At 40.0% G+C, this 10,176-nt stretch overlaps 1 protein-coding gene across 2 annotated transcripts in view; it reads right to left on the bottom strand.

Annotated features, from left to right (window-relative positions):
* The window catches only part of ATP8A1 (ATPase, aminophospholipid transporter (APLT), class I, type 8A, member 1), a 278,979-nt gene that overhangs the window by 249,557 nt on the left and 19,246 nt on the right, over nt 1–10,176 (bottom strand). The gene's annotated exons all lie outside the window — the stretch shown is intronic.

Genomic DNA, 10,176 nt, shown 5'->3' with positions numbered 1-10,176 from the left:
TGTTGACAGTGGGGTGTTAAAGTCTCCCATTATTATTGTATGGGGGTCTAAGTCTCTTTGTAAGTCTCTAAGGACTTGCTTCATGAATCTGGGTGCTCCTCTATTGGGTGCATATGTATTTAGGATAGTTAACTCTTCCTGATGAATTGATCCCTTTACCATTATGTAATGGCCTTCTTCAGCTCTTTTGATCTTTGATAGTTTAAAGTCTGTTTTATCAGAGACTAGAATTGCAACCCCTGCTTTTTTTTGTTTCCATTTGCTTGGTAGAGCTTCCTTCATCTCTTTATTTTGAGCCTATGTGTGTCTCTGCATGTGAGATGGGTCTCCTGAATACAGAAAACTGATGGGTCTTGACTCTTTATCCAATTTGCCAGTCTGTGTCTTTTAATTGGAGCATTTAGTCCATTTACATTTAAGGTTTATATTGTTATGTGTGAACTTGATCCTGCCATTATGATATTAGCTGGTTATTCTGCTCGCTAGTTGATGCAGTTTCTTTCTAGCATCGATGGATTTTACATTTTGGCATGTTTTTGCAATGGCTGGTACTGGTTGTTCTTTCCATGTTTAGTGCTTCCTTCAGGATCTCTTGTAGGGCAGGCCTGGTGGTGACAAAATCTCTCAGCATTTGCTTGTCTGTAAAGAATTTTATTTCTCCTTCACTGATGAAACTTAGTTTGGCTGGATATGAAATTCTGGGTTGAAAATTCTTTTCTTTAAGAATGTTGAATATTGGCCCCCACTCTCTTCTGGCTTGTAGAGTTTCTGCCGACAGATTCCCTGTTAGTCTCATGGGCTTCCCTTTGTGTGTAACCCGACCTTTCTCTCTTGCTGCCCTTACCATTTTTCCTTCATTTAAACTTCGGTGAATCTGACAATTATGTGTCTTGGAGTTACTCTTCTCGAGGAGTATCTTTGTGGTGTTCTCTGTATTTCCTGAATTTGAATGTTGGCCTGCCTTACTAGGTTGGGGAAGTTCTCCTGAATGATATCCTGCAGACTGTTTTCCAACTTGGTTCCATTTTCCCCGTCACTTTCAGGCACACCAATCAGACATAGATTTGGTCTTTTCACATAGTCCCGTATTTCTTGGAGGCTTTGGTCATTTCTTTTTACTCTTTTTTCTCGACACTTCCTTCTTGTTTCATTTCATTCATTTGATCTACAATCGCTGATACTCTTTCTCCCAGTTGATCGAGTCAGTTACTGAAGCTTGTGCATTTGTCACGTAGTTCTCATGTTATGGTTTTCATCTCTATCAGTTCTTTTAAGGTCTTCTTTGCATTGACTATTCTAGTTATCCATTCATCCATTCTTTTTTCAAGGTTTTTAGTTTCTTTGTGCTGGTTACATAGTTCCTCCTTTAGCTCTGAGAAGTTTGATCGACTGAAGCCTTCTTCTCTCAACTCGTCAAAGTCATTCTCCATCCAGCTTTGTTCCGCTGCTGGCGATGAGCTGCGTTCCTTTGCATGGGGAGATGCACTCTGATTTTTTGAATTTCCAGCTTTTCTGCACTGCTTTTTCCCCATCTTTGCGGTTTTATCTGCCTTTGGTCTTTGATGATGGTGATGTACTAATGGGGTTTTGGTGTGTGTGTCCTTTCTGTTTGTTTTCCTTCTAACAGCCAGGACCCTCAGCTGTAGGTCTGCTGGAGTTGGCTTGAGGTCCACTCTAGACCCTGTTTGCCTGGGTATCAGCAGCGGAGGCTGCAGAAGATAGAATATTGCCGAACAGAGTGTTTTGCTGTCTGATTCTTGCTCTGGAAGCTTCGTCTTAGGGGTGTACCCCACTGTGTGAGGTGTCGGTCTGCACCTAGTAGGGGATGTCTTCCAGTTAGGCTACTCAGGGGTCAGGGACCCACTTGAGAATGCAGTCTGTCTGTTCTCAGATCTCAACCTCTGTGCTGGGAGATCCACTGCTCTCTTCAAAGCTGTCAGACAGGGGCATTTACCTCTACCAAGGTTTCTGCTGTTTTTTTTTTTTTTAGCTATGCACTGTTCCCAGAGGTGGAGTCCACAGAGGCAGGCAGGCCTCCTTGAGCTGTGGTGGGCTTCACCCAATTCGAGCTTCCCTGCGGCTTTGTTTACCTACTTAAGCCTCAGCAAAGGTGGGCGCCCCTCCCCCAGCCTCGCTGCTGCCTTGCAGTTAGATCTCAGACTGCTGTGCTAGCAATGAGAGGCTCCGTGGGCATGGGACCCTCTGGGCCAGGTGTGGTATATAATCTCCTGGTGTGCTATTTGCTAAGATCCTTGGTAAAGAGCAGTATTAGGGTGAGAGTGACCCAATTTTCCAAGTGTTGTGTGTCTCAATTTCCTTTGGCTAGGAAAAGGAATTCCCTTCCCCCTTGTGCTTCCCAAGTGAGGCGATGCCTCGCCCTGCTTCAGCTCTCGTTGTTCAGGCGCACCTGTGGACCAGCGCCAACTGTCTGACACGCCCCAGTGAGATGAACCCGGTACCTCAGTTGAAAATGCAGAAATCACCTGTCTTCTGTGTCACTCATGCTGGGTGCTGGAGGCTGGAGCTGTCCCTATTTGGCCATCTTGGGCGCGCCCCCACAAATTGATATTTAATCTTCCATTGGGATTATCAAATCCTGCAGGCCTAGGAACCAATCTAGCCCCCTTACAGGTGACTTTGCTCTGCAAATGTTAGTCTTAGAAAGAAATGAGAAGGTATACTCAATTCCCAAATTTCCAAGTTGTTGGAGACATCTCAAAATGGCCCAGAAGTACAGACACACAAAGTAAATGATGATAGTAACACCAGATACATGCTCATTCCTCACATCTCGGAATCTCCAGGAGACTAACTCAGGCATTCACCCTAATGTCCTTGGTGCTCAGTCAGACATTTGACATCCACTAATAGCATTATTAGTCTTCTTAAATCAAGTTTCACAGAGCAAATTGGCAGGCAAATTCATACACCTATCACCCTGAGGGATGGAACTGAGCAAAGATCCTTTTCTATGTATGAAAGCACATTTGTATAGTGGCTTCTGGGAAATCTTAGCTTCTTTCAACATTGTGTTCTCTAAGGTCTGAAACCTCTTAAAAATAATCAAACCAGTCTCCCAGAAAAATGATTCTGGTGTAGCTTTTATCGAAATGAGCAAGGAAAAGACTTTTCCTTATCCATGCCAAATGCAAATTATGATTCAGTCATTCAGAATCCCAGCTATATTGAAAATTCCATATATAGTGTTTGTAATATTCTGCTTGATTCCTATTCCCCCTGCCAGCAGAAAAGCAATTTTGTTTTCTGAATTGTGGTTTATCTCAAGCAATAAAAAAATTATCCAGTATTTGCTATGCATATTTTAAACCGGAAACTCTAAGAGGCCAAATTTTGCATTCTTGGTTATAAAATGGCCAAATGCTATTTCTAAACTTCTGAAGGACCAAGAATTTCAGTATAGGGAATAGTCACATGTAACTTTTAACTACTGAATATGCTAATAAGATTACTTTGTATTACCAAATAAAAATATACAAGCAACATCCTCCTGTGATTTTAGCTTCCAGCAATAATTTTATTTGTCAAGAAAATACAGGATGCTGGTGGGTCACTATCCTAATTATGACTCTGAAGTGAGCAAGTGCTCATCTTCCCCAAACAGTGTTTCATCACTTAACCCACTTAGGGGCTGTGAGGTGAGCTCAGGTTCTTCTACCAATTACCCACGCGACCCTGCACAAACCACTTCATCCCTGGGGGTTATTCTCTTCCTTTGTAAAATGGGGAAGCCAGGCTAGGCTAATAATCTGACATTCACTCTCAGCTCTAAAATTCTCTGAAATTAATATCTGCTGAGCAGCAGGCAGAAAAAAAATCAATAGTTTTGTTCAGAAGAGCAGGGAAATTCTGAAAAACAAAGTAAAAAAATTTCCCTTCTTGAGCCTTTATTGAGATGTTTCACACCAACAATTGCCTTCCTTAATCTGCAGCCAAAACTCAGTCACGAAGTGAAATGGTGCTCTGTGACAGTAACTCAACTTCCATATTTGAAAAGCTAAGCAGTGACTACAATCAGTTGCCAACAACTATGTGGTACCTACTGATCAGCGACTACTGGGTTGCCGAGTATGACAGCACAGAGTCTTCCTTTCTTCATCTGCCCAGATTCATCATCACATGCTTATATGCACATAGTACAATGTAACAGAGGAAGATGCTCAATAGTATAAGTGAAAGGTGTCTGACCTGCTCATATGAGAGGTATCATTTCTGAAATATTCCATTTTTCATCTGAAATATCATGATCTAATAAGACCTGTTGTTCATTCACTTGTTTATTCATTCATTCAACATACTTAAGAATCTACTATGTTTTGGGCATTTAAAAAATGCTATAGAAACAGCAGGAAATAAGATAAGGTCCTCTTTCTCAGGAACTTATTTTCTAGAGAAGAGTAGGATAATTACAGATCATGGTAAGAGGAAGAAAATAAACAAGTGATTGTAGAACAACTGACATAATTCTCTGTGCTTAAGTTTCATTATGTGTATAATAGAAATAATAACAGTACCTTACCTCAAAGGGTGGTTATAAGGACTCAGCGAGTAAATATAAAGAACAACGCCTGGCACGTAGTAAGAGTTTAGTAATGAATGTGAGCTATTTTCATTGTTGTTGTTGTCACTGCTAGTGATGCTACTATAGCTGCTGCTATTTTACACTGAGAGGTCAGAGAAGACATCTCAAGGAGATGCTGAATTGAGACCTTGATGACACATAAAGGAAGATAAGGGACAGTGTCAACCCAAAAGGGGGAACAGCAGGAGAAGCCCTGGAGGGGAGAATGAGCTTGGCATTTCCAGGAACATGAGGGCCACTAAGAGTAAACAGAGCATAAAACAAAAAGAAGCAGAGCCAGACTGGGAGAAACAATAAACAGCTTGAATTTATATTCTTTATGCAGTAGGAATTCACTGACAGGTTTAAGTAGAAAGACCATTTCGAGGACACTGTGATAATCCAGGTAAAAGATGATGAGTCCTGGGTTAGACTGTGGTGACAGAGATGAAAGGAAGTGGATGCATACATTATACTCTGGAGGCAGAGCTGGCATGAGCCATAGAACCTCTTCATGATTGTATGATGCCCCATAGTACTACCACCTGATGCTACTCCACACAAAAGCCCAAGACAGGAAAGAAATGTAGGATTTTCAAAAATCTGACCCATAATGTCTTATTTTGATCACATGCTAAATTTACAATATTTCGGATGTGCTGGGTTAAATATATGGTTCAAATTAATTTTGCCCATTACTTTTAATATAGGATTGTAAATACAACAAATAATTAACCACTTAATGAACAGAATTCTCTTTACAGTCAAACAACTCTAATCCTTAGATATCATGTAGCCTTTTTCTCATTATTACATGGTAATCAATAATGTTTAAAATATAGAATATAATCAAGGAGGGCATTAAAGAATCATGCCTAAGAATGAGAGGGACTGTTTCGGTCTACCAATTATGAGCTCTGGTTACTTCAGACAAGATAATTAACCTTTAGCTGCCTACCCTCTTACAGGAGTTTGTGGGGATTACCTGAGATAATGCATGTGTAAAGTGCCTGGCTCCTCATGCATATGCAAAAATTCTAGTTATTATTTTTATTATGAAATCAGAAGGGCAGACTGTGGGAGAAAATAAATAGGCTATGTAGTCAGATGTATGTTCAAATTCAGATTATAACACTTCTACATGGGCAAATTATTTTATCTTCTGAGTCTCAGCTTCCTCACCCATAAAATATGGTTAATGTGAGGATGACATTATGTTAGCAATGTAGCACAATACTTGTCATTCAAACAGTTCCTGTTATCCTATCCTCCCCACAGATTAATCTCCCCTTCAAAATACTTGATACGGGAAAAACAAAAGTCTAAAAGACTCTAATGTAGGTATTAACATTTACTTAGTTTGGATAATATTTACAGTTGTGACCAGTGTAAATCAATATAGACAGCAAAATAAATTTTGCCGTACAATTTGGTAAATTTTTTTTTTTTTTTTTTTTTTTTTTTTTACAAAATTGTCATCTGTATGGGGTTATGCAACAGAAATGCAGGGGTGGTAGGTAGGAGGGAGACAAGAACAAGATACAAAATCATTCTGTTGCCTGGTAATATGGTTATAGAACCATTAAGTTTTTTGCAGACTCAACTTTATTGCAATTATAAGTAAGTCTGTAACTGGAATCAGAATATCTATTATATTATTTCCTAAACATATTTAGGAGAGTCTAATTATATAACCTTTCACTCAATGGTTTCCAAGATTAGGCATTAAAGGGACCATATTAGCTGCTCAAGTTTCTTGACTTAGATTGAGGTCATTAAACAAGCAGTCATGCTTGCAACAGTCAAAGAATCTAATAAAAGAATATTAACAGGGAAACTAGACAGAGACTTTACAGGTACAACTGCAGAACTTAGGTGTGATTAAAGTTAGTTAATCATTGAAAGTCCCGAATATATATACACACATATACGTATTTGTATATATTGTTTTGATACAGAAGCTTAAGAATATATATATGTGTGTGTGTGTGTGTGTGTGTGTGTGTAAGCTTCTTAAGCAGGAGGAGCAGCTCCTGGAAGCACATGAAAAGCTTACAGAAAGGCTGAGGTAGATCTAAGGCAGCTTTACTAATGGACAATCAAGTCAAGATACCACAGATTCAGTCCTGTCTGTGTTCAGCCTTTTCATCTCTCCAGATGGCAAATTGACTGTGATTGGCTTAGCATGGGCCATGTGCTGACTTTTAAGTCAAAGAGGGGCATGGTAACTTGATGGAGCAGTCCCCTAAGACTATAGGGGAAGGGGGAGTTCTCCAAAGGAAAGCAATGGGCTTAATGCATAGATAGACACACACACACACACACACACACACACACACACGTAAGCTTCTTAAGCTAGATCAAAACAATTCTTGGCTAAATAATTTAGATGTTTGTATTTATTTTGTTTTTAGTGGTATCTTAGTCAGATAGTTCATTTAATTATAAATGCAGAAGCAATTACTGCAGTGACAAAGGTCTGAAATCGTATGTTCTGCATTGCTGGAGCAAAACGGTCACTTCAAATGTTCGATTGCGAGCCTGACAGCAGCTATTCAGAGACGAGGGGAGAAAGCTTATGAAAAGAAGGAACCACCACTCTGGAAACAATAAACTGAGTGCTTGAAAGGTAAAGACTTACAAATTACATTTTCAAATATGGCACTGAAGAAATCAAACACCCTTAAAAGCATGGAAACTAAAGTGGAAACTATTTAGCAATACCTCTCAAATTTCTAGATCATGACCACAGTAATCAGAGGAAAAATGAAATTTTCAGTTGCATTAATACACCATCCCTGTACCGAGTGTTAATGCAGGCTCTGTGCAGTGGACAATCTGCTCTTTCCAGCTGGGCATCTGCTTCTCCTGGAAAAAGCCCATTGCTTTCCTTTGGAGAACTCCCCCTCCCCCAGAGCCTTAGGGGACTGCTCCATCAAGGCTCCATGCTCCTCATTGACTTAAAAGTCAGCACATGGCCCATGCTAAGCCAATCAGTCAATCTGCCATCTGGAGAGATGAAAAGGCTGAACACAAACAGGAATGAATCTGTGGTATTAGTCAAGCTGCCTTACCTTCTCCTCGACCTTTCTCTAAGCTTTTCATGTGATTCCAGGAGCTACTCCACCTGCTTAAAGAATATGCTCAGCCTCTATACTATGGAATCTTGGCAGAATCATTTTAGTCCTCTGCTGGAAGCCAAATACTGTCCCAACACCCATCTAATGTAGGTGGGTGCTGATGCCCTACCCAGAAGCTAAGCCCTGTTCCCTGTACCTCAACCACTAGCCGGCTTTTCTGATCGGCATGGAATGATGACCTGGAACCACAGTGCAATTTTCCTGCTTAAGAATAAGTAGGACCTGGAAACTTTCCCAACAGGCCTTACTTGCTGGATCAGATCTCTTCTGATGTTAACAGCGGCCCTACACAAGCTCTGAGTCCAGCATGTTCTGGGACAACTGTGGATTGCAACTCTAAGGAACTTGCATAATAGCCAAAATGTTTTCCACATCCCTACCTCCCTCTCCATCACCCTCTTCTTCATGCAACTGTGATGCTAGCTCATTACCTCCAAGTCCATCTGAGTTATAACAAAATGTTATATACCCCTGATCACGTAAAACATGGTTATCTCCTTCAACAATTGATAGTTTTGCATTATACAAAAGGGTTCACTTTTTAAAAGAATTCTAAAAATGAAGATTAGGAAATGTCACTTGTCATATGGAGACTTACTCAAGGTTAGGGAGTCGGTGAGCACCAAAGCCAAGACAACATTTCCAAATTGATAAAGTTCAACTCATATCTAAAGCTCTGACACTGATAGATAGATTCATGCATTCATTCAACAATTAAATTTGACCTCACCTCTCCCTTTAACTCTATCCTTTGCTGATCCATTACACCTCAACAGTATTTCCAGTCAAGACCTTTCCCTACCCCTTCACAGCCTTGTTGGATGCTACTTAAGCGTCAAAATACTCTCCTTGGCCATTCTTCTTTGAAGTGATACCTACAAAAGTTTCGAACATATTCTCCATGTAAAAGACCATTATATGTCTGACACTAATCTTTTCAGTTATATGCTTAGCTCAATAATAATAGATGCTATAGACGCTTAGGTAAAGGGGATGGGACAGGTACAAGGGTACGGGTAAGTATCTATTAGGTACGCAGCTCTAATATGAGGAAGTAACATGAATGACTCTTCAGGGAAGTCCCTTCTGTGCACTAAATGTTTACTAAATTTTCTATTCCAATATAAGGCATCCCAACATTCCCAGAACTGTATAGTCTTGTCTCTATCCTAACAACCACTAATATATTTTCTCATCAGGACCTGTCATTAGTAGACATGGTAAATGACATGTTTAAGTGCCTTTGAGGCAATTGATTTAAAAATAAACAAGTGTAAAACACACCACAGCAGTTACTGTCTAAAAAAGGAAAAAAGTAATGGCTTAACATTTCTTAACTCATGCTAAATTGTGACAAGCCCCTGAAGTAGCACTACAAATTCTAAGTGGTGGATTCTAAAGAGTATTCCTGACATTCAGAAGAAAGGATATCCTTAAGCAGTATTACACGGAAATCTATAGGATGCCTCGAGTTGGGCCTCACACATAGTAAGCACTCAATCTTGTTGGCAGCCAGCCTTGGATATTAACCTAAAATAATCATCATCTTCGGCATGCTGAATTGCTTGGAAATAATAAAACATTTACTGATGCCATTTCATGCTTAACTGGAAAAGGAACCAGAACAATGAAAGACAGAAAGAATTTAATGACATCTCCTTGGGAATAACCCATAGATAACTTCATCTGATAGAAGAATTAAATAGTATATTTGCCAACATAGATGTTTACAAATTGACACAGACGCAGACTGCACCAGAAATGAGGGGTTGCAACCACCAGACATCTACCAAGCATCTCCTAACAGTCTCAATTAGCTTAAAGCACCACTGACTTGCAGTGGCATTAAGTTCATCTCCAAAAATCCACAGGAAACAAGGCAGACTGATACTACAGACTGGATTCTAATCCAAGCAAAAGTGGTAAAGTAGTAATGACACTCTTAAAAAAATAACTGTATCAAAGAGTTTTTGACTGTCAAAGAGGGGAATACCAGGCCATGTCAGATATGTATTCCGGATTTCAGGAGGACACACTGCAATTTATTATCAAGACCCACAACGTGCAGAAGCCCCAACAGTTGTCCAAAGCCACAAGCTGAGTAATTGTGGAAGGCCCTGACAAGTGGGGGAGGTGGTCAGGGAGGGGTGAAGGAGTTGTATTTAGAGACCACTGCTGCTTCACAGGAAGTACTTGAACAAGCACAAGATTAAAAAAAGATCCCAGGAAAAGGTTGAAAATAGGTTCACATGTTCAACAGTGAATATTAACAGATGCACAGACATCTGAGACTGGAGGAAAGGTGTTGTAAAAAATGTTAAGAGACCACTCAATTTTTCCCCCTTTCATTTGGAACACAAATAATTGATGAGATAAGCCTGCTGCCTAGGTGCAATGTTGTTAACAGATAATAAAAGGCAGAACTTCTCAGCTCCAACTTCTACTTTGCTTCAATTG

This window comes from Colobus angolensis, unplaced genomic scaffold (assembly GCF_000951035.1).
Source record: "Colobus angolensis palliatus isolate OR3802 unplaced genomic scaffold, Cang.pa_1.0 Scaffold29, whole genome shotgun sequence".
Classification (NCBI taxonomy): domain Eukaryota; kingdom Metazoa; phylum Chordata; class Mammalia; order Primates; family Cercopithecidae; genus Colobus; species Colobus angolensis.
Note: the sequence above shows the minus strand (reverse complement) of the source record. Positions and strands in the feature narration are given on the sequence as shown.